This window comes from Anser anser (genome assembly GCF_964211835.1).
Source record: "Anser anser genome assembly, chromosome: 33".
NCBI classification, from domain to species: Eukaryota; Metazoa; Chordata; class Aves; order Anseriformes; family Anatidae; genus Anser; species Anser anser.
Genome location: NC_139754.1, coordinates 730965 through 756534, shown reverse-complemented (window position 1 = coordinate 756534; position 25570 = coordinate 730965). Strand labels below are relative to the sequence as shown.

Here is a 25570-nt window from a genome sequence, read left to right as displayed (position 1 = left end):
AAAGAGGAGAAACAAACAGTGCCATCATCTGTTCTTCAGACTTTTGATAACAAGTTGGAATGGTTGAGAATCAGTTACTAAATACAGTATTTGTAAAACATTTCCATCTATCATCAGATAAATGTTCATGCATATTTCTGGGTGTTACTCAAGCAGTTGTGGAACAAAATATGATACAGCCCACATATTTATAGAGTTTGGTTTCAAGAACTGTAAGACTTTAAAAATCATCTTTTGAAATGGTGAACCATGATTACTATATGAATTTAAGAAAGGCCACTATTTTATCCCCAAAAAATAAAGCTTTACTCTATGATAACACCTGATAACTCCAAGAAAAAATGTCAGTGGGAGTTTATGCCCCAGTGAAATGTTCACAGAAATATATGCAAATCTGTTATGGAAACATTTATTGTAATGATGCATGTAGACAGAATCACATGGAATAAATAATATTTAAAGGAAATAATTAAACAGGCAAGTTCTGCTTTCCTTGGTGTGTCACTACTGGTGCTGGGCTTAGCGAGTGATGCTTCCCTTTTAAAGAAAAGGATGAAAAAAAATCTATTTCCTCTTAGTATCTATAATCTATCAGAAATGCAGTGACAAGTAAAATACAGTTTTGAAATACTGTACTGAATTTAAATTCTTAATGTGGCTCTGGTAGTTCTTAGATAGAGAATTCCTTAAAATTTTGTGGAGAGGAAAGAAAAGTGGATTATTATTTGGCTGTTTGATCAAGGGCTGTAAATTATTATGACTTCAGTGATTTCCCTAGATTTTTATCAATGCAAGACACAAAAAATGATGTTAGACAATTGCCTATGCTGCTCATCAATGACTGTTGTTAATAGCTCTAGTAATGTATCAGCTGATCTGGAACAGAGTCTCTCTCTCTGGCTTGATCTGTGTTTAATTACATACACTAACATGATTTGTCTGGGAGGTGTACCATTCTGCTGACAGCTCAACAATATCCACTTAATTTCTTTGACATGTCTACTTACAAATTTTTATAACAGCAGTGCTATCAGTAGGAAGAATTTGCTCTGGAGATGTATACTTCCTTTATATGAAAATTACTCTGAAATGTCAGAACTGTTCTGACTTGGTGCTGAGGCTTCTTATTTCTCACTTTTCTTTTACTTTTTCCTACAGCTGGAAGGAGTTGAACTGGTGAATAGAATTCCTCTAGTCCCATCTGTGAGTCCTAGATTAGGCGAAATTCGAAATATTTCTTTGAGGATTACTCCAGATATTGCAAATGGAGAAATAGGCTTTATTAGCAATCTACCGATTATTCTTTCTGAACCAGAAGATTCCCCTGCTACGCTGGTAAGTAAGCCTTTTTATATTGTCTTTTGCTATGGAAAACTTATTTGGAGAAGGTGGAGTTTGCTGTATTCAGTGTAGCATTTGACAATTAATGTGAGGAAAAGCCTTCCTGTAAGTTCTGTCTTATCCTAAATATTCTCTTCTTTAAAAAAAAAAAAAAATGCTCTGAAATAATCTGTTACTGATTTCCAGAGAACTGAGATTGGTCTTTGCTTTCTGTGTAAGTATCTAAAACCAGTTAGCCCTTGATGCTCACACAGAGCAAAAGATACTGCAGTTAGTCTCTCTCACCAATTGCGAGCATAGTCATGTAAAGTAGGACTGAGACAAATCCTGAATAAGATAGATCATTTCCCATTCTCAAATTAGAACTGGCCAAACTTTTGTTTTTATTATTATTTATTCAAATAGTAATTTGCAAGGGAGTAATCGGTTTTGCATCTACTTTTGCAAGTCACAACAAATTAATGTGTTTCACAGGTTTCCATTGCATTGCATCGAGATGGGACTGATGGTCAAGCAACTGTGTTCTGGAGTTTGAAACCCTCTGGTCCCAATCAAAAGGCGGTAACACAGGATGATATAAGTCCTTTTAACGGCTCCGTGGTTTTCTTATCTGGACAAAGTGATACCACAATTAACATCACCATTAAAGCTGATGATGTACCTGAAATGAACGAAACTGTGTTATTAACTTTGGACAGGTATTGTACCCTATTCTCTATTCATATGTATCAGCTGCAGTACTCAATTTATGCATAACAGATTAGCACAGTGTTAATTACATGGTATTGCTTGCATTGTGTTGATATGTGTCTGAAGAAATAGTGGGCCCTTGTTTCAGACTGTGTATGGGTTCTTTGACTGGAGATCAATGTAAGAAACCATTTTGCATTTATTATCTAATGACTTAACTGTTTATATTTTCATGAAAATTCTGTATGCTATTTAGAAAGTTCTTTCAGTTTTGATCTTTTTTATAGCTCTTGGTTTTAACACTTTTTTTTTTTCGGAAAAATAATATTTAGTAAGATAATGGGAAAAACTAAAGTGAGAACTAAAAAGCAATGCAGAACTTTTTCTGTCAGAAAAAACATTTATAACTTGGGTGTCACTGTAGAATTAGACTTGCAGTTTATTTGTTTGATCTGCATGTTCAATATTCCTTGATAATTAGATACTTCTGTCAGCTCATAGCCCCCAGAATATCCCAGTGTGACTATTATTGCAGTCTTCTGCTAATGAGAATGCAGTGGGGTTTCTGAAGCACAGTGTTCTGGTCTCCCTTCTCATCTAGTGGAGGATTTTAGGATAACAGGCTGTAAGGGCCCTCAGGTGATACTATTATCTGCATGTGAACACTGTTCAGAAAACTTAAATTAGTTTATAATCAGGAGTCTTTTCCCTCTTTGAGTTACTAACAAGAGTGTCTTGGCTATATCGTCTGTCCTGCTTCCCACAGCTCAGTTACATAAGTAAATACAGAAATACCACCACACGTGCTCTTGTATTACCTCCTATTTGTCTAAGGTACGTTTTCCACTTTTACTGAAAACATACTACAGTGGTCTGCCAGCACCAGCTTCCACACTGAACATCTACTACTTACATAGTCCTTACCTTATGCAGAAGAAGTATTTTTATTCTGTACAGGAAGCGTAGGCTAGCTCTTAGATATCCACAACAGATATCCACAGTGATTCCACATTAGCAAACAATAGGCAAGAAGCTCCTCACGCTGTTGTTGATCACTAGAAGATCCCATTTCAGAAAACATGGTTTTCGAACATCTTTATGGCACACAGGGAAGATGTTATTCCTTTGCGGGATTGGCTTGCTTGATTAAAAGGTGGCTGGTTAATGCATGTAGTTCAGAACTAGTTATTTTATTCTACCTTGGCTACTCATTACATTAAAAAGGCAATCCTTTTCAGAATAAAAACAGAGACTATTGCAAGCAGTTCTCCGCTTTCTTTCTGTGGGAGAAACTGGTTTGTCTCAAGGAATTTTTTTAGAGTCTCTGGCACAAAGGGGGAAACTAGGATTAGAAATGATGGTTCAAGTTTTGAGTGTAAGGTGGCCAAGAATGCAGAGTGGTATTGAGGTAAACAAGTAAGTAGATAGAAGTAAGCAGCATGAAAGGGTAACTTTTTTGATTCACGTGTGTGAAAGTACAGTTTTCTGCCATTTATCCTGAGTTACAACTGTAGGCTATACCTTGAAAATGGTGGCTGCAACAGGGATTGAACTGGCAGCTGAACAAATACAACCAGTGTTCTGCTTTTGCTGTGTATGGTGCAAGCCGTAGGCTCTGTTGATCATGAAGTGGATGGTGAAAAGTGTGCCAACAGTAAGCAGCTTTCCCACACTTGGCAGGGTCAGAGAGTGAACCGAGGAACAGGTGGTCTGTCCTGGAAAAAGAAGTAAGCGAGGAGGAGATAGAATCTGAACTTTTCTCTAGACCTTGGTAGCATCCCTCACTTCAACTAATTAGCAGAAGCCAAGAATGAAATGACTGCAGAGATCATCCTTTCAGTACTAGACATGACTCTTCAAATTAGGGTTGAAGGATACTGGCAGGGTTACGTGTACGCCCGTGCTATTGCTTTCAGCCTGGTTGGTATTTTGTGGACAAATAGAAGATTTCAGTTTCCGAGGCTGGCAGCCAGCACCTCACAGCAGTAGTGAATGAGCATGAAAACAAAGATGCACTGTGCTGTAGATGTGCTTGTACTGTTCCGTAAATTGTAGCATAAGTCAGCGAGAAAAGAAAGCGTGTAAGAACTTTAATGAAACTACAGACATAGACATATGTTCATAAGCATTCAATGTATTGCAATTATTAATAGCACGGGTAAAATAATCAAAATAATTAGTTCTAACAAGGATGTATTATTTACGGCTTAGTGGTATTGTCAAGGCAGTTCAATTTTAAATAAGCTTTAAGTGCATCCATAACTATATTTTTTCCAAGCCATTAAAAACAATGTTATCCTTTCTTGCTTTATGCTCTCTATACTTAGACCACAGATATTAAAACTAGCTCTGAATTTTGTCCACAAACTGGAGGAAAATGTATAACATGAAAAATATGATTCCAAAGAACACAGATGAGTAATGATGAGTAATGAAGGAGCAAGAGAGTCTTGTATCTGCTGAAGCTTCTTTATATTTTCTTTTTTTAGGAGCAGATTCAGGTTGAATGCCTGCCCTATCTGAATAGGCCTGAATTGAGACCAAGCATAAATAAAACCAGATGTCTGTAGTGAAATCTATGTGAGAAAGGAAAGACCTTGGTCTTCTTGATGAATGTAGGTGGAACAGGCCATGGAAATTGTGTGTGTGCTTTGTGAGAGCATATATGCATACTAGGGCTGTTCATTTTACCTGGTAAGCACAAACAGAAATCAGTTTTTTTTAAATCTGATTGCTGTTTTTTCCTTCTACACAACGTAATCTCTCACTGGCAGTTATCAGCCCCCCAGTTAAGGTGCAGACAGCTATCAGTTTGGCACCTGGCACAACCAGAGGGCCAGAACCTGCAGGGTATGTGGGCTGGGGACGTGGCCTGTGTTTGTGCTCATGAGTGAGTGGTGGTGAGACTGAGAACTTGGAGACTTTGGGATCTGGGGATAAATCACTTTTATTTTGTGGAAGTGATAATCAACAAACAGACAACTGTTTAGGCAGTCCTTATGCTCCAGCATTTTTTGAGTCTTAACTCATGGAAGTTAGGATGCCAGAACAGATCCATATGCATATGTTACGACATAAATCTCATTTACCATATATAATAAACTGAAGCAACGTTATTTGAAGATTTTTATCGTTCTAGTGATTTCTGTGATGGGATACAGATTTCCATAGGCTGACATTCTGTCATCAGTTTATGTGGAAAATGATTAGACCTATGAGTTATGAAGTAATTTTTTGAAAATTACAAATGTAAAATACAGACTTGACTATTTCACTGTGAAATATCTGGCAGTTTTTAAACATTTTTGGGTTTTAGAGGTTGCTACATGTCAAAAAGTTAGAAAAGCATAGGAGGGCCATTTAAATCACTGTGTAGTGTTGATGGACAGGGCTTAAGGGTTTATGTGTTGTGGGTTACTCACTGCCATACTGCTTAATGGAGCTAGGATTTTCTCCTTACTTGGTAATTCCCTTTGGTTAGTGTCTGTTTCAAAACCATATCTATCTTACTTATGTAAATTTTCATAGAATCACAGAATAGCTTGGGTTGGAAGGGACCTTAAAGATCATCAGTTTCCAACCCCAGTGCCATGGGCAGGGATGCCACCCATTAGATCAGGTCGGCCCACAGCCTAGTCCAACCTGGCCTTGAAAACCTCCAGGGATGCCTCAAGGGTTTGATCAGACTGCGTTTTAACGGGGAAAAAGTCATTTGAAAATAGTAGAATGTTGAAATGAGTGCGCTGGACACCTACTGCTTGTTTTCATTACTTCTCAAAATAACAACATATCTCTCCTGCTATGACTCAGAAAAATTAAAATAGCCTCAAAAATCAAATAAATGATGGATTAAACCTGGAGAGAAGGTGTTTCCTCTGATGAGAGGCACTATGGAAAGTCTAATGTGGCAAATCCTACTTTAATGCAGTTCTTTAGAGCTAGAGCCTGCCTCTAATTAAATCAGTAGATAATCCTGAAAAAATTGAAGAGGGGGTGAACACTGAATGCAAGCAAATTGAGTAATGTTCCACAAGCAATTTCACTTCCCCCTTTTTGAGATACCCTGATAGAAAAGAAAGTCTTTTAGAGAAGTGTGGTTTAATAATGACAGCCATGTAGATTCACAGTGGAAATTAAGTTTCTCATGTGTCTTTCAGAACACTCAGGTTCTGCAGAAATTCCAGATTTTGTCAAAAGTTATTAACTTCAAAGCTATTTTTCATTTATTTATTTAATTATTTTGTGGTTCTAGTTAGTTCTTAACATTGAAATTCTCATGGTACCTTAAACTTAGTCAAAACTCTAATTTCTCCTATTTTCTTGTACTGCATGTTTAAAAAAGTGTAAGAAACATTTTGAAGCTCCTGTCAGTTGTCCTAATTCATCTGTAGTTCTTGCTACATAATAATTATGATTTTTTTTACTGAAAGAATTTCCCTAATGATCAGTCATTTCACATTAGTCTTGTTGTATAAGAAATGCTTTACACACTTTGAGGTTGTATTTCTTTTGGCAGCATCATAAGCATTGCCAGGGTTTACTGTCTGTGACGATATGAAACTTCATGTCCATACATAGCCATTTTACAGGAAAAAATAAGCTGAGGATAAAAACAGGGAAGTGGCTTTCCCAGTGATTGGTATCACCTTATTCCTGGTCAAGAGTTCTTTTCACTAGCTGGAGGAGCTGCTGGCCACGGTTAAGCCACCATGTCAAAGCAGCTGTTTTAACTTTTATTGCTGCTTCTGAATAGCCCTCTTTGTCCTGTTTCCATACTGCTGTCAGAGGAACACCTAAAGAGCTGGTTTCACATACCACGAGGAGTGAAACGGGACTGAACTGGACCCGTGTAGTGTCAGGCAGTCTGGGAGCATCTCCTCCGTGGTGTAAGGGTGGTATATGAACGCCCCTCTGTTCTTCGAGGTTGGAAGTGCACGTGGCAGGGGATGGGGCTGGTGTCCTGGCAGCTCTCTGGTGGCACGGACCCTGTGTCCAGCCCCGTAGCTCCTCCGGGTCGATCTGAGCTGGCTGCTGGAAGTATTATGCAGCTATTTGCTGAACGCTTCACCTTGCCTGGTTTAGCCCTGTATGGACTTAGGTTTAGCACATGAAGAGTACACTGAACCGAAAAGCAAGCATTTGGATTAAAAGGATAAAAGTTTGCAGGATGTGAGTATGATAATTGCATTACAATGTAATTGTTCAAAACAATAGAATTGGGATTTTTTTTTTTTTTATTATTCCTAGAAAAAAGTAAACCTGTGAGAATACTTTACAACAAACATTTTGGATTTAAATTTAAAATGTACTTTCCTAATTTATCTTTGTTCTCTTAATTCTTCTTTTTTTTTTCAATACTATTTTTTAAAAATTTCTTGTTAGGGATATGCATTCTATGTTATGAAAAGTTACATGTATATGCCTTAGAGTATAGATATAAAGAATACTACTGAGTGCACCATTCTTCGAATCACAGAATGGCTCAGGTTGGAAGGGACCTTAAAGATCATCCACTTCCAACCCCTCTGCCATGGGCAGGGATGGCACCTACTAGATCAGGTTGGCCACAGCCTCATCCAACCTGGTCTTGAATACCTCCAGGGATGGGGCAGCCACAGCTTCGTTCATTCATTGTTTGCTTAACAGCATCTTGGAGCTGGAAACCTAAACCTAGCTGCTTCTATTAAGTTTCTGCATAGGATGTTTTATGACTTTTTGGAGAAGTAACTAACATTACTGTGCCAGGGCAGTGATAGCGGTCTGACCACTCATGATATCAGCCAGAGAAAAAAAATGACCAGATAATAAATAAATAAACAAACAAACAAACAAATAAGTAAATAAATAAAAGGATCCAGGTGTTCAAGATGGGGTTTGTATGGAGAAACCACCTGAACAATGTTCTTTTTTACCAGTTGATGGACTGAATTTTACTGGTTGCTTCCTGACCTGAAAGCTGTCTAGGTTTAATACATATCAAAAGCTCACTTGATATAGTGATTCATTTTTATTTTCTGTTGTAAATTATTTTACTAACAGCTTAGCGATATAATTAAATTTTAGCATTACCAACTCTGGAATCTTCTCCTTGATCTTTTCATTGTGTTAATATTTTGCTGTTTTTTGAATGCTTTTGCATGTTTCTGAGGGAAGGGAGAATGTCTCAATATATACCTAGCTTCAGTGAATATCAATAACAAATTTCAATTAATTCAGACTTCCTATTCGAAAGAACGTCTGTGAATGTATTTACTTCTCAGAATTTAGAGTGAACTCTTGTCTGTATTGAATTCCAAATTTAAATTATTTTTGAGATTAGTGGAGCCCAATTATCACCTTACAAACACTGTTTTAATCTGTTTTTGGTGCTTTGATAGACGATACAGTTTTTGTATTTAATGTATTTTTGATTAAGAAAGCCAAAATACATGATTACTATTGCAGAATAATGCTGCCCTTTTGACTGACTTCATGTGGCAGTTTTGTTATAAATGCTTGGTTGAAACTTGATTTAATTTTTTAACCTTTTGATTAGCAAATACCTTTTCCTTTCCCCTTTTTCTTTTTTTTTTTTTGTCCCTTTATTTCCTTGTCCCCTCTTTTTCCCCTTTTTCTCCTTCTGCTTCTCTTTCTTATATTTGTATTTATGTTATACATGTATATATACTACTTTGGTAATCTGATTAACTAAAAAATTGTTGTAAATGAGGTTTGCTGTGATTTTGTGCCTAATTACTTTTCCTTGTGTACCCATCAGTACTCTTTCTGTGCTTATCTGTTTTTATCATTACTTTGTCAGACTGATGAAACACCATATCACAGAGGCACGTAGATGTATTTCCCTAATAAAGGGTTATAATCGTGGATGGCTGCTGCAGTTGTGATCACGCAGTCAGTAATCAAGCTCTTTGAGGAGGGCTTGGTAGGGAACACCTTGAGTGGCTCTTGACATGCTGAATTGGTCATGGGGTCACTCCTCCTAAGTGGGAACTGCCCACTTGCTGGCCTTTGTCAACAGGAAAATGCCAAGCAAGCAGGGTTCCCATAAAAAGAACATTATAAACTTTTGGAAAGTAAAAAGAAAGCCTTCTTTTTTTTCTTTTTCTTTTTTTTTTTTTGTCCCTTTTGTTAGTTTTTTGTTCCTTTATAAGATGGGTAGTATTGAAATTTTAGTAAGTGGCACTTTCATTACTTTCTACATCCTCTTTTTTTTTTTTTTTTTTCCTCTGTGTTGACAGGGTAGAGACAGAAAGGTTTGTCGTGTTCTTTGGGTAAGTGCGGTGAACTGTTTTCTGTCCTCAGGGAATCAATGCTTTGTTTTAGAAGTGGTTGGTTTGGACAGAAACTGTCTTTATCATTTCTTCCCCCCCCAAGAATCACGTCTCTGCATCTCTTCAGACAACGCATGCTTCCCCTTTGGTGTTTCGTTTGATGGCATGGGGTTCTTGCTTGAAGGCATTTCTTTATGTAGGATCTGTGAATGATGAAAGTTATGAATGCATGGCTCAGTGTTTGATATTTGAGTGTTTCATGGAATAATGAATTAATCGTTTTAAACTGCTACAAATACAGTTTGCCCCAACTAAATGGCTGAACTGATTAGAGTTACAGAGTAATTTTCTCTAGTCAAAGACAAGGAAAGTTATCTTGATTTAGACTAACATGCATATAATTTATATAACACAGGTTATTTTTTCTACCGACTTTTTTTTTTTTTAAACATGTAACAAACATGAGCACGTTACTCTATTAAATAGGTATTACCTATTTTGCATCCTGTACCCTGTCCTGTAGACTGTGCTACAACAATGCTAAGTTGTTTTTGTGTGTGTAGGTTCCAGTTACTTAAAACGTGCTTCTGGACACAGTTCTGGGCCTGATTTCAAAAACTGGATATAATAGATCACATTTCTTCATGAAATAGTGTTTGATAAAGTCTAGGTTGTAGCACAGTGAAAGCACAAAAATATGTACAGTATGCAGGACCACGATTTCATTGAAAAATACAATACTGACAGGAAACGTGAAAGATGCAAAGGAATCTAAGTACCTAAAACTACATGTAATAAATCATATGCAGACCATCAATCTGAAGGTGTATTCTTGATGCATCCTGCAATAGTGCTTCTCTGGAATTTTTAATATAAGAAATTTAAAATGATGAAAATTACTGCTTCTGAGGAAAGGCAAGCAAGTAATATGCAAGGTTCATTACTGTTATCAGATACTGCCCATTCCTGTCACAGAGTACGATCAAGATGGTGTAGGAGAAGCCCAGAGAGAGAAATCCTTTACTGAGAGGAATCTGAAGTATGCGTATTTGGTCAGCGTACTTCATTCTTGCACCATTCAGCATGTGCTTTAAAGGAGTAATGAGAAAGGGGAATGAGTCTGAGCTACTGAGAGCAGGTCCAACATTTTGTAGAGTCAGACAGGGATCCTACAGGTAGTCTCCACATCTACAGAAGGCAGGCTAACACAGAGCTGAGGATGAAATCCATGGTATCGAGGGTCAAATTTCTGCCTCTTTATGTCAGTAGTAAACTTTGACAAACAAAGCAATAATGGAAATTTATGCTTTTCAGTGTAATCTCAGCATAGGTGATTTTGGAATTTCCTTTATACCTTGATCCAAGTACAAAGTAGTTCTGAATTTAACTAACTTTTTTTTTTTTTTTTCCTGGCACTATTCTGTTTCTTTTCCTGTGTGTTGTGTGCATGTGTTATCAAAAACAGACAAACAAACAACAGAGTTACTAGCTATAAAAAGCTAATCAGAAACAAACAAACAAAAAGTTACTTCAGAGGCAATTATTTATTTTATTTATTTATTTATTTATTTTTTACGAATGGATAAAACATTCTGATGTTGTATCATTCTTAACTTGTTTTAATCCTTGTAGGTAACTGTTGGCTTTCATAATTTATTCATAAAATTTGTCAATATCCTGATCTCCTCTGTATGGATTTGCTAAACAGAGTTGCAACTTGAAAAAAACCTCTTACCTTCCTTTCTCAGGGTCAGTGTGGAAAATCAGATACTGAAATACGGGTTTACTACTTGTGAAATTACAATTTTGGAAAACGATGATCCTGGAGGAGTGTTCGAATTTTCTTCCTCTTCCAGAGGTCCCTACAGCATCAAGGTAGCTATCCGAGTAACGTCACTTAAACATTACAGACGACTTAGTTCTAACAGAGTGCTAGAAAAAGATTAATTTTATTTTTTTGCAGGAAGGGGAGTCTGTTGAGCTGCAGATTGTTCGCACTAGAGGAAGCCTCATCAGACAGTTTCTGCGCTACACTGTAGAACCAAGAGATAATAATGAGTTTTATGGAAGCACAGGAATTCTGGAGTTTAAGCCTGGTGAAAGAGAGATCATAATTACTCTACTGACAAGGATGGATGGGATTCCAGAGGTAAGAATTAATATTTTTCTCTCTTTAAATTGCATTCACATACATATTTGTTTGTCACTTACTAAAATATAGATGGTTTCACCTGTAAATACCAGCAATTTTTCTGTAACATTTGAAGGCTTTCTTTTTCTTAAGTGTGAGAAATAGATAGAGGAGGAGTGACTGAAAGGCCTATAAGATAGTCAAGCACCATATGAAAGCACTTTATATCAATACAAATCAGGTCTTGTCAGTCTTGCCTGAATATTCATTTCTCTGATATCTCTATTGTTTTGTAATCCCAGAAATCTGCACAATTTGAGGCATGTGTCTGTTGCTTTTCTCTTTGCTTTCTGCTTTTCTGTAGCTTGTTCCCTTTCCTGTGCATCAGCCATCCTGGATTCCATCAGGAAGTTTGCAAGGGTTTGATTTTACCACATTTATGTTAACATAAATTTTAGCTGCTGTGATTCAGCATTTTTTGCTGCCTTTACATGCACATTCCTATGCTGTATTTTGCATAAGCAGTTAGTTGTGTTTGTCTGATCCTGCTAATGAGCTGATCTAGGAGTAAGATGTCAGAAAGCCAGCTTTACAAAACATAAAGGTTTTAGGAAGGTTAATAATCTTTTTGTAGGGCCAGGTGGTCATCAGTCATGGATTGAAGGAGGGATGGAGGACCATATGATGAGGAAATCAGGGGATCACAGCAACTCCAACTTCAATTGCATAGGCTGCTGTAGAAATTCAGGTTTCTTTTCCCTACATACTCCAAAGAAAGGAGACATAAGAAGTCTGAACTCCACTACAGAAGCCAGGAACATAAGTTAATCTAGTAAAACTTAGGCACTAAAACAGCGGGTTATTTAATAGTTCCATTCCCAGTTTTTACTAGTTCATCAGCAGGCTGAGATAAAAGTATTTCCCTGCTTACAGCAGTATTATTAGACTAGGTAAGTCATCCTGCTGAAATGCTCAGGCAAAAACATACGAATTGTAGTGTCAGGACTAAAAAATAAGGAGGTCCTTTTATACTCTTCTATCTCCAAGAGTGGCCAAAAGCCACATACATGAGCAGGACATATATAATCACTTTCCTCCAGAATGCCATCCCAGCCTCCAATGGTGGGCAGTCCAAGGATGTCTGGAGTAATGGATGGTATCTTTGGGTGCCTTCAGATTTTCTTTCTGTTAATTGAAGCAGTTACGCTTTGAACGCAGGTAAGGTTTTAGCATCCATGACATTCTGTAGTACTGAACACCATTGTTTAATTGAATTGTATGTGAAGAACCAGTTCATGTGTGTTTCTTTACTGCTAACCACCAGCCAGTTTCACTGAGTTCTCCCCAGTGTAGAGTAATGCTGTTTTCTAGATAGATAAATGCAATATTTTTTTCTAATGTTCTCTGATACTTTTTTGAAAGTACCATGTCCCATTAGATTAATAAAGCCAGTTGATCAATTCTTTCTAAATTAGCATGCTGTCCATGGTTTAAAAATCTTTGCTTTACCTGCTACAAAGCCAGGAATCTTAAGAAGTCTTGGAGGAAAGAAAATTTACATTTCAGAGTGTGTTACAAACATTACTTGTGAAATTATGCGATTCTAAATTAAGTACACAAAATAAGTCCTTGCTTATAATAATAATAGACTTTTGGAGAAACTGATGCTTTTAGAGATAGAAAGTTCTAACAATTTCCTTTATTTGATAGCATTATACAAACGTTTATTGCATGTAGAATGTGTGTGATTTCATTTTAAGTTTGTATCCCTTTCTGCCTGATGGGGGACTGTGGACTATAGACCATTTTGTTTTTGATGTGGATGTTGAATATGTATTTTTGTTCTGACTGAGTTTCCCTCTTCTAGCTGGATGAGCTATATTCTGTGGTACTTAGTGGCTACAGTGAAATGCCAGGCAAGTTGGGGAATGCCACAATGGTCAATATAACCATTTTGAAGAATGATGATCCGCATGGTATCATTCAGTTTCTACCTTACGAACTAACAGTAACAATAAGTGAAAGCAAAGGAGAAGTCATCCATACCGGTAATTCCTTTTTATTAGAGTTACTTCTTTATCTGCTGTCTGCTTCTGCAAGTCTTATTTTCCCTGTTCTAGGATAACAGAAGTCTAGGAGACTTCTTACTAAAATCTCCACTCAGGACTTTACAGATTGGTACAATGCCAAGCAAGATGAGCAGCGGAGAGTGAAGTGGAGAAGTATGGGTGTGGAAAAACAGAGGGATTAACTGAGTAAAAAGGATTGCTAGAGAATTTTCCAGACAGGAGGGATGGAGTACTGATGTATGTGCAAAGTGCAACGTGGAGGTAGTAGCTCTGTTTGTGGAGAATGAAGAATGGGGTGTTATATAAGAGAAACATAGAGTTAAATCTTCCTATGGGTGATTTTAATTGATCTATTCAGTTATCAATTACTTTTACAGGCAAGAATTAACATGTGAAATTAAAGCAGTTTGCACTGCTTTAGTAATCTGTCTTTGTGTGTCCTTTTCTGTAGCACTCCAACATGTTACTGGTTTCATAAGAAGTGAAATTGGTTATTATTGTATTTCCTTTTTCTCAGTTTCAGATGTTTCAGATGTTCCTTTTTGATTTCTGTTGCTCTGAATATGCACACTGACTCTGTTTATGTTTTTTAGCTGTTTACAGAGTTGTAAGAAATCAAGGAAACTATGGAAATGTTAGTGTGTCTTGGGTTGTTGATCCAGCATGTACCAATGACGTCTATCCAGAGCAAGGGACTATTTTATTTGATAATCTGGAGTTTTCAAAAAATATCACCATTTACTCACTGCCAGATGAGGTAAACACTTTTACAGTGTTTTGGGGTGAGAATATGGGACAAAGAGTAAGTACTAAAACATTAGAGTATAAGGAGAAAAAAGGAATGTGTGTTTCTCAAGAGCCTAATAACTTGTAGGAAATATCAAAATACTTGGGTAGAACTGAGATAATGTCTGCAAATCATAGAGAAATTTCAGAAGCTGTGCATACCTCTAAACAAAAAAGGTAGAAGCTGAGAGTAATTGTACTGTGGTAAAGTTATAGGAAAGTTTGACTGAAACTCGTATCTTGATAACTGGAATCCTAATTTCAATCCTAATCCTATATGCTGATAAATTTGAAGTAATATAAGAAAGATTACACCTAATGATAAATAAATAAAGCTGTAAAAAAAACTACATGTATCAGAAACATAAAACTGGAAGGTAACTTTTGGGTCATCTGTGCAAGATAAAGAGGAAGGGACTTACTTACAAAAACTGTAGATGGATGATAATTTCTGTATAACTGTATGAATTATCATCCCTCTTGAGACACATAAGGACTGACAAATAAAAACAACACTCAGAAATCTCTGGCTTATTAATCCCCCTAACTTTTCATTTTAAATTCTTCAGTGTTTTGTATGCTAGAAATTAATGTCTTAATACTTTCAGGTGCCTGAAGAGGAGGAAGTATTCACCATCAGTTTATTCAATGCTACCGGTGGAGCCAGGCTGGGCAATGTAACCACTGCAATTTTACAAATAACAAAGAATGATGATCCCATTTATTTTGCAGGTTAGATATTATTGTTTATAAATGTGGAATACATACACTACCTAAAACGGATTTTTTTCACAAACCAGATCATTGCGAAATCGTAATCCCAAAAGAGCAAGTGGAAAAGCTCCCCAAACTTTTTTTTTTTTTTTTGTATTTAATTTATATTTGTTTCCTTCAGAACCTTCCCATTTTTTTGTGTGTGTCATTTTTCTCTTTGTTGATGTTGAGATCAGTTAGGAGGCAAGGTACAAAATATTCTCTCGTACCTGAATTATTTCCTACCTTTATCACATACATCTTATTGTTTCATTGAAGAGGAAGATCCTACTAGAGAGAATTAAGAAAACAGAGCAAATGCAAGCAACTCAGGCTTGAACTCAGACAGATTTGTTGCTTTTGTATTTTCAGAACCTGTGACAGTGAGTGTTCAAGAAGGAAGTGTTGCAAACTTTACAGTCCTAAGGAATGGATCTGCTGATGTCGCTGTTGTTGTCCAGTATATTACTGTTAATGGAGATGCAACAGCTGAAGAGGGAGACTTTGTTCCCAGTGGAAAGAACAGTGTCATTTTGTTTGATGTTGGAGAAAGGGAGCAGAATTTATCTGTGTATATCAACGATGATGATACCCCTGAAACTGATGAAACATTTTATATTATCCTTTTCAATTCTACAGGTAAGTCTTCCTTTTTTTTTTTTTTTTTTTGCTGGCAATTTCTTAGTATCTTGGTCTTATCATAAAGCAATATTTAAATGCCAAGAATTATACGAATAATGTTTGCTTCAAGATTTTTATACAATAAATGCATACTGTGTTTGAATTTTCATCCTTAATTATTTTATTGGAAACAAAAATCAAATGATAGAGTTGATACTTTGCCTGCAAAAACAACTGGAGTGAAAGTCCCTTTTCAAATATAAATGCTCCAAATTAGATGGACTTCAATACAAAAACACAAAGCAAAAAAAAAAAAAACAAAATTTAGTACCCAACAGTCTTAGGAAAAGAGGTATTCTTTTAGTTATTTTTTTCATGCTCCAGAGTGTATTACAAAACTACATGATTTTTGTAAAAACAAACAGAACTGCCATATTTTGGAGGAAGGGTATGTAATTGCTCTATTTTATTAGTAGCGAAAAGTATGCATACATTTTTTTCACTCTGAGACTATAGTTTTAAAAGGCTTAATTTGCAGAAAAATATATGTCACAATTTACCCAGGGGACCACCTCTAAAGAAAGGATTTATTACCTTAGAAATAACGTATTTTTGTTTATTTATTTATTTTTCAAAGTTTACACTTAAAAAGGAATGACCAAAATTATTCAGCCCATTCCTCACGTTTTTGAAATACATATCTTTTAGAATAAATTATCACTGTTATGTAATATACATGAGAAAATAAAAGTGAAGTATAAGAAATTCATAATTTTTCCAGAGCCCTAAGTATTTAATAAAGACCCTCCCCACACCTAGCTCCAACAAAACTCATGGTGTTGTGGGAGAGTCATTTGCAATTGTGTTATCAAATTTTAATTTACTGCCCTTCATTTTTTACTGTTCTCTAGTTGAGAGGTAATAACAGGCTCTGAATCTGCTGCAAATCTTTGCAATGCAAAGCAAAGCTGTATTGAATCAGCCATTGAAACCTGAGGGGCTGTAATTTAATAAAGCAAAGAAAGATGATGGCAATTAACCATCAGACTATACCTTCAGATTGTGTGACACGTTCTCAAAGTAAAATACCTACCAGGTATTCAATTCAAGATTAGGAAACCTAAAATTAGATTTCTTCATCTGTAAGCACGCTAAGCATCTTAGTTCTCATTACAGTCTCTGATGGTCTTAGTCTTTAGCAGTCGATAAGACTGAAGTGATTGAGGTCATGCTACAGTGGACACCCTGCGGCTGGCCTGTGAGTTTCTCACAAGGCAGCATTGATCTTGAGTTGAATCCTTCCCTGAACATTGGTAGCAGGCAGCCAGAGGTTGACAGGGAAAGCAGTAATTTGAGTATAAGGCAGCTAAGCTATTTCCCAAGGTCGGCTGGTATTCACTGTAGTACCCAGGTCTCTTATAAAATATCAGACTAGGGAAAGGATTAGACAAAACCATTCTTCTTCCTTCATAAGTTTTCTCTTTTGTTGTCTCTTTCTACTTTAATAACTTTCTTCAGGATCTACTGGTAGCTCCCAATACTACCCCATTGGGAACATATCATGGCTTTTCTCCTAGCACATGGGGAATGGGTATCCATAGCCTCCTTTTTCCTCTAAAATGAGCATCATATAGTTTTACAGCCATTCTAGAATCACTAAGAATAAAGAATATTTCTATACATATTCCTGAAAGCAAAAGTTGGTTTTCTTTCTATGATTGGTTACATACAGTGGCCTTGACTGTTCTGAAATTTTTTTGGGGACTGTTGTTCCTGAGAGAAAATACAAATAGAGGTATATGAAGTTAGAGGAATAAGCACATTGTTTAACGTGGAACAAAATTTAGTCGGACACTTTCAAAGAAGACAAAAAATGGGGTGGGTGTGGACACATTATGTTCATCTATGGACAATGCAATGGAGTTAGAATTAACATCCCTTAATATTTACCTGTACTAATATGCACACTGAAATCCTGCTAGCTTCCCATCTACATAATAAGAATCTTATGTTTCTTCCTTTTAGATATTCTTTGATATGGGAGTGAATAAACTCTTAGACATTGCTCATAGCTTGTATTTAGTTTAAATGCAATACTTTTCTTCTAGGTCTAAAGAAGGTCGGGGCTCTCTGAATACCTTACTCTTTTATTCTGTACCTCTGAATATCTTATTCTTTTGACTTGTCCAGATGATCAAACAGAAAATGTTACCTCACATAACAACTACATGCAAGGATACTGTGTAGTAAGAATCACATCTTCTCAGTTCATGTCATTTTTCCTGAAAATCTTACGTCTTGCTCTCTGGATGGTACACTACTTAAATACTTTTACTCTGATTTGCCTGCTGCTGAATACCTCAAATTCTGTTTTTCACTGACTTTTATAATTGTCCTTTTCTTTGTATAAAAGCAATTGTAGTGAGTAGAAAACATAATTGGATTTAGAGTTACCTACATTTCTGATTCCAATTTTAATAATAATAATTGTCCTCTTTTTTAGGAGATACAGTTATCTTTAAGGCTGGAATGGCAACAGTTATTATTGAAGCAAATGATGATCCTAATGGAATTTTCTCTTTGGAACCTTTAGAGAAGCCAGTTGAAGAAGGCAAAAGTAACATTTTTTGGTAAGTAACGTTTAAAGAATATCTTTGCACTCTTTTGGAACTGGTGTATGTGGTACTTTATAAATAGCACTTTGATTAAATCAAATGCACAAGTGTGCATTGATAGAAGTGCACTATAGAAAAACAGTTTTACAAAATTTTGGATTAAATGATTTGTAATGTGTTGAAGACATCACCTGTAATACTATGGAGTACACAGTAAATATTAAAAAGTGCACAGAAGCTCATGTTGAAATGTAACTAAATAAGACTTCAGCATTGATGTTCTGTTATAATCTCAGGAACCTGTAGATACAGAAAAATCTGAATGATTGAGCACAATATAACCTAGGCTGACAGAAAAAGAAAAAAAACCACTCAACAAATAGCTAAATAAAACTGTGTGGCACTAGGTGGCTTTTTGTACCCATCTTTGAAATTTTCAACTGCAAACTACTGTATTCTTTCTTTCTGTTTTTGTATTTTTTTTTTTCTTTTATCTGTTAATTACAGATTGAAATCTATACTTAAAGTCCGGATGTGACACTCTTCATTAGTCTGACCTTTGAAAGTATTTTCCTTTGTGCCACCATGATATATTGAAGAATTAGCAGGGTTAAAAATTGAATGCACTTGGCATCTCGCCTTGTTACATTCATTTCATAAATTTACTATGGGGTTTTAATTGGATGAAAAAATGATTTTTCGTTAAGAAATCTTGAGACAGGCTGTAAAGAGAAGTTAGGTCACAATAAATGCGATAGTGCAAATAGTTAGGGAAGAGGTTCTTCTTGCATTTAAAAAATCATCCTTTTTTTTTTGTCTGTTTGTTTTAAAGCCTTGAAGCAGATGCTTATGGCTGTGAATTGGTTCTTTATGCTTGTGTCAATACATCTGAAATATGAATAGTCTCAAGAAAAGAGGATATTAAGTTCATTGTGTGTTTGTTGTTGTGCTGTTCACTGTTTTGGGCTTTGTTGTTTTTTTGTCCTTTATAGTCTAATCTGCAGGATAATTTTTGTGGATTTGGTGGTGTTAAGAATATTGTTTTGATGTAAACATGCTTATATACAGGTGCTTTATGGAATTATAGGATACCAAGATCTCCAACATCTGAGGAACCTGCTCAGTCATCATTGATAAAATATATTTACTAGGGATCTGTCTCTTCCATACTGTCACTACTTTGACAGTTGTGTAGCATATAAAAAAGTGGTCAAAGTAGCATGTAACCAAACCACCGAAAACACAGAGGTTTTAATGAGGTAATTGGAGTTAGTGCAGCAGCGCTACACAGCTGGGATAGAGCACCCTGGTTAACGCCACAGAAGAAAAACCTTTGGAAGCAGAAACAACATAAATGTGTTGCTGTGGCTGGACTAGTTTAGCTGAACTAATTCTTCAACCTGATATAATCTATTTATAAGGCATTTTATGTCACCGTGCAAACCGACAGAAGCAAACTTCCTGTATGTAAGCGCACTCTTAATAAAGGCACTGTATGGGTCACTTTTTATTTGTAGTGCCTTTTTGAAATTAGTGTAATTGTGTTAGCAGATAGTTACCAAAAAAAAAAAAATCTTTTCATTTACTACGTTCTTAATCACAAATAACAGTAGATTTCTGAAAGCCGTAGAATGTAATTCTAATTTAATACAAGTGTAAGAAAAAGTTTAAGTAGACTTGATGACTGAAAGGAGAAACGTTTGTGGTTAAATGTAGATGATTCTCTTTCCTGTCTAAGAGTGTCCAAGTATATTAATTTTTAATGTTAACTTTCTGAACTATTACGCATTCATATTTATTATTATAAATTGGAATTACAAGACACAGTGATGTGTAGCTTCACAGTAGTATTCTGCATGGACCTGCGTATGCTACTTCTGTTTTCTAAAGTACGTATTCCGGGAGTAGAATTGTACTGCAAAAGTGGTTGCCTTTAAAAGGAAGGCTTCAAGGAACAGTTGTAGTATATTAGCATTTTACTTTATATTACATAGTATATTACTTCTTACTGTAAGGAAGATTACAGTAAAAGGAGTCTCCACATTTTCCTTTTCTACTCAACGCTGATGCATGCCTGCCAGGACTCTCATTCTTTCTGTATCACTGAACAGGATTTTGAGACACAGAGGACACTTCGGCAATGTTTCTTTGACCTGGCAGTTGTTTGATAATAACTCTGCACTGAAGCCAGGAGAAGAATTCTATGAAACTTATGGGACTGTGTGCTTCATGGATGGTGAAAGGTCGAAGTCAATAACACTACGTGCCATTTCAGATAGAATTCCTGAATTCAATGAATTTTACATTCTAAAGTTGGTGAATGCTTCAGGTATTGTCTTCCATATCACCATTTCCTTCATATCTGGTAGAAAAGAGTTATGTTTAATCCATCAAAAAGAAACCAACACTAGAAAGAGCATTGCTTTGAATCATGTCTTGATATCCTATGCTTTTCTGGTAAGGTTTTAGGTCTTATTTTTCATTTAATCTTGATTTCCATATATAGAGAGTTACTCAGTTCCCGAATTACTGTTAAACACATTTTGGTGATCTGAACTTTAAAAGGGATGCCTCTTGGTTTTTGAAATTAAACTTCTTAAAGTTCAGAAGTTTCATTTCAAAAACCAAGAGTTCTGAATTTCAGATACATAGATCTCCATGCACAAAATATAAAACAAAGATACTAACAAAGAAATAACAAAGGTATTAAAGGTTATGTGTGTCTACCATAATAGAGGTTGCTTTTTTGTTTGTTTGTTTCCCTAGAGGAGGTAAAATACTTGTAGTTACCACTTCACATGACTTAAATTACAACTTTAAATTGCTACTGGACACATTTCCTAATCTGGATTAATTCCACTTTAGTCCTATTCATGGTCTTCTGTGCTCTGATACAAGTGAAAATGTGTGTTGGCCTTTCCTGTAAGTGAAGTCCATACGGATGTACAAAAGATTTCCTGCTTATAACAGGTAGATCACTGTACACTTTGAACACGGAGATTCTCCATTCACAACATGATCTTCATATCATGAATTCTTACTGTGCAAAGATAGATGACTAACACCAGGACTGGGCAGCAGTTTTAACACACAACTGGTTACTGTTTCTGCAAGGTGTATGTACTTCTGTATCAGAGGCAACAGGCAAGATTTTGCCATTCTCTATTCCTGTAAGTCTTTGAGCAATACAAGAATTGAATTTGGCCCCCATGCTTATCAAACGAATCAAAGGTAACCTACCTTATTGGCTAATTAAGAAAAGATGGACCTTGTCATGTTTCACCTGAAAGACATCTGTGTGTTTTACAGCTGAAAAATAGCATGTGGGTTTGTTTTCTACTGAAATTACATCAGCACAGTGTTTTAAGAATAATACAATTAACCTATGTAATTTTCAAGTTAGATCATTTGCTATAAGTCCAGAGGATCTTAAAGGAGGGTTTGAGGTTTTTTTAGAAACTTGTTTTATTAAAAAAAAAAAAAAGTACTTTGAAACTTTTTTCTGAGTGTGTTGTTTAATCATTAACTTTTACTCTAACTTCTATTACGCAGGTGGGTCTCCTGGTCCTGGTGGTCAGTTATCTGAAACCAGTCCTACTGTAACTGTCATGATCCCTTTCAATGATGACCCTTTTGGAGTGTTTGTTATAGATCCAGAGAGCCAGGACAGAGAGATAGTGGAAGATACTCTTTCTGAAGATGACCTTTCCTATATTACGGACTTCACCATCTGGAGACAGCAAGGCACCTTTGGTGTTGTCCGACTAGGTTGGGAAATACTGTCTAGTACCTTCCAAGCTGGACTGCCATCAATGGTAGATTTCTTGTTGCTTGGATCATTCCCAAGCTCAGTACAATCACAGCCCCACATGAGGCGCCATCACAGTGGAACAGACGCTCTGTATTTCAGTGGAAAAGAGGATGCATTTGGCATTATCGGTCCTGAATACCCATACAATGGAAATAATGCAGTAACCAATTTTACATTTTCAGCTTGGTTAACTCCTAATGTCAGTACAGATGGCTATATAGTTGAAAAGGATAACGATAATGGGACTTTATATTATGGTGTGAAAATTCAGACAAATGATTCTCATGTTTCTGTAGTGCTTCATTATACAGCATTAGGGTCCAATATGACATACATGGCTAAAACATCAGTCATGAAATACCTGGATGAGAATACTTGGCTTCACGTTCTGATTACTCTGGATGAAAGTATAATTGAATTTTACGTTGATGGAATTCTAGTTCTGGGAGGAATGAAGAGTCTAAAAGGAGAAGCAATTCTTGATGGTGAGCCTTTGCTATTTTTCTCCATATATAAAGCTCTGAAATGCATAGTCTAGCCACTTCAAAGGTGGAAGAAATACACTGAAATGATTATATCTGTTAAGTTAATTGAAAGGAATGGATAAGAATTCTTTGAGGATTTTCAGAAAGCCTATGGAAATTGTGTGAATGTTCTAAAAAATTCAAACTGCTGCGATGTTGAGTGAGAGTAGAGGACTATTAATTGTATGGTGTACTATTTTATTTCTGCTTTTAAAATTCCAGGTTGAAGTTTAAGAAATCAAATTTTCCATTTGTAAAAAGAATAGTACTTCTGCAATTAGTAATTTCCATCACACTTGCAGTACTGTAGCTAAGCTGAGAGGCTGAGAGGTTTTTTTTTTTTTCCCTCCCTCGGTTTCTAGAACAAATATATGTGAAATGCAATTATGCTTTTATTGCTAGAAGGATATGTCTGTGCTGTAAATTTTCTTTATTAGTGGGGATGGCGTGTGTCTGGGGATAATGCAATAGTAAGGCAAGTATGTCATCTCTCTCCGTTGAATGTTGGGTAATACACAGTGGTGTGCATAGCAGCCCAGTTTTTCTCAGCATCCTCCACTTTGTGCCCTGGGACTTTTATCAGTTCCTGTGGTTGCTCATCTCTACAACTGCCACTCAGTGTCATATGTATGACAATACACTGAAGAGCACAGCTTTTTTTGTTTGTTTGTTTTCTTTCGTTTTCTGAAAGGCAACTGAAAACAGCTGATGTGTGTGTTTTAGCACAAGAGCATAGCATGGCACAGAATAGGATAGAGTAGGAATGAATATGAGGCAGCTGTGATCCTATAGTTTGGAGACAGAGAAATATAAATGCTGTTGTAAAAAGAGTTTGGAATTTGCATGGAATTACAGTGTGGTGGATGAAATGGATGTCCAGAAGGGTTAATGCAGTAATCATGAGTATCATCAGAATGGATCAGCTGCCCTAGCAGAGGGAAACAAAGTAGGATTTGTTCAGCAAAACAAGGGCTAAAAGGGGTTGCAGTTCTGCTCTGAAAATCTGAGGAGGAAAGAGGGAGCCTCAAGTCTCTAAGACTTATAAAAATGAGGGATGATGATAATGTGCTGCTAGAACTAATAGGATGAAAAACTTGGACAGCATAGGATGGAATTGTTTGGCCTGTGAGGACTTACCTGTAACATTGAGATGAGGCTCAAGGAACCTCCTGATTTTGGATCTCAAGATCAATATGATTCCTCATCCAGGGACAATGAACAGTTTACCATTGGTTTTTAAGAAAAACAGGTAGTCAGTTGCTGACTGTTTCATACAAATACAATAACATGAGAAAAAATTATAATTTCCTTCTCAGGTCCAGGAATAGTAAGAATTGGAGCAGGAATCAACGGCAGCAGTAGGTACACAGGGTTAATGCAGGATGTAAGGCTTTATGAGCGTAAGTTGACACGAGCAGAGATCTATGAACTTCATGCAACTCCTGCAAAAAGTGATGTCCACCCTGTCTCTGGGTATTTGGAGTATTGGCAAGGAGAGACCAATAAATCATTCATCGTGTCTGCAAAGGATGACAAAGAGGAAGAAGGAGAAGAATTATTCATACTAAAGCTCATTTCTGTGCGTGGTGGAGCTCGAATTTCACAAGAAAACACCACAGCAAGATTAAGAATACAGAAAAGTGATAATGCTAATGGTTTATTTGGCTTCACTGGAGCATGTATCCCTGAGGTAAGGTGGTCATAATGGAAATTGTAGGTGATATTTCAGGCACAGAAAGCTAAATGGCAGGACCAAGTGACCTGAACAAACCCTAGATTTTGCAGTGTTTGCTTTTGTGGTTAAGCAAAGTTTTCCTAGGATTTGGAGATGCATATGTTCTGTTAATACAACCTCAGTTCCACTGGGATTTACTATATAATTTTAAAAAACTAAAGAAAAAAATGGTTAAGAAAATTTAGTTTACTATATAAACTGAAGACTAAGGCTTAATTTTTTTTTTCTAGAAAAATATTTTACCTTCACTTCTGTTACATTTGAGTTACCAGTTAAAATGTAAGATTTAATTCTCTGGTTTTTTTTTGAGAATGGATTATTGCAAAGATTTTTATTTTAGTTTTCTGTGTCACATGATGTGTTTGAGATAATTTTACTAGAGATCATGCAATGACAAAGTGTTATGGATTTTTCCACCTTCATTTGCTGTCATAAACTAAGTTATAATTTGCATATGTTTGATGTCAGTTGGTTGATTTAGTAGTGGGTTTTTTTGTTGTTTTAGTTTTAACAGATGAAATCTTTTTTCAGTGGTATCCATTCTATATGCAGAGTGTAAACTTGCTACTTTTTGAGGAGGCTTGAAATAAACATAAATCATTCTTTACTTCTTTAATCAATTATAAGGGGGAATAACATGATAGCTATCTCTACTGGTATTGGATTATTTTGTGGAAAAAAAAATTTAATATAGTTTTCATTTGGGAACTCTTATGAGCTTTAATTACATTCTTTTTTAATCAAAGTGCTTATGATGTTTTTAAAATAACTGTCTTGCCTGAGTGATACTAGTTTTCAGTTTGGTTCAGTTTGCTTATTGTGTGCCTACCATATGCTATGATAATAGATTCCTTCAGGTTCAAGTACCTCTGATACGCTGTGATGCCACAGATCATCAGCCAACCATGAAGAAAAAAAATAATTATATGGCACGGTAATTGTTTTGCACCTATCATATGTCCATTTCACCAGGGAAGTATTAGAGCTCTTAGTGGTGATGCAGGAACACAGCATTTTTTTACCAGTAGTTTAACTGTGCATATCTGTCTACTAGGCAGCTGAAGTCACACACAGTATCTATGCTTTCTTACAAAGCAGCCCTGAAATTTATCTAATGCATAAGATAGCTTTAACCTTTCCAATAACTTTCAGATAAAATTATTTTCTATGTTAATTTTATGAACGTTATTTTCTAAAATAGAAGGTCAGTACCAATTAAAGCT

The 25570-nt window shown here is 36.0% G+C and overlaps 1 pseudogene across 1 annotated transcript in view; it reads left to right on the top strand.

The window, feature by feature from the left end:
* The window catches only part of LOC310888290 (adhesion G-protein coupled receptor V1-like), an 80238-nt pseudogene that overhangs the window by 17916 nt on the left and 36752 nt on the right, over positions 1–25570 (top strand). The window contains exons 10-22 of the transcript in view: positions 1159–1335; positions 1816–2039; positions 9270–9302; positions 11051–11177; positions 11266–11451; positions 13301–13481; positions 14096–14259; positions 14897–15020; positions 15414–15680; positions 18166–18292; positions 20389–20606; positions 21830–22573; positions 23929–24302. The product of the transcript in view is annotated as an adhesion G-protein coupled receptor V1-like (transcript). The remainder of the gene's footprint in view (positions 1–1158; positions 1336–1815; positions 2040–9269; positions 9303–11050; positions 11178–11265; positions 11452–13300; positions 13482–14095; positions 14260–14896; positions 15021–15413; positions 15681–18165; positions 18293–20388; positions 20607–21829; positions 22574–23928; positions 24303–25570) is intronic.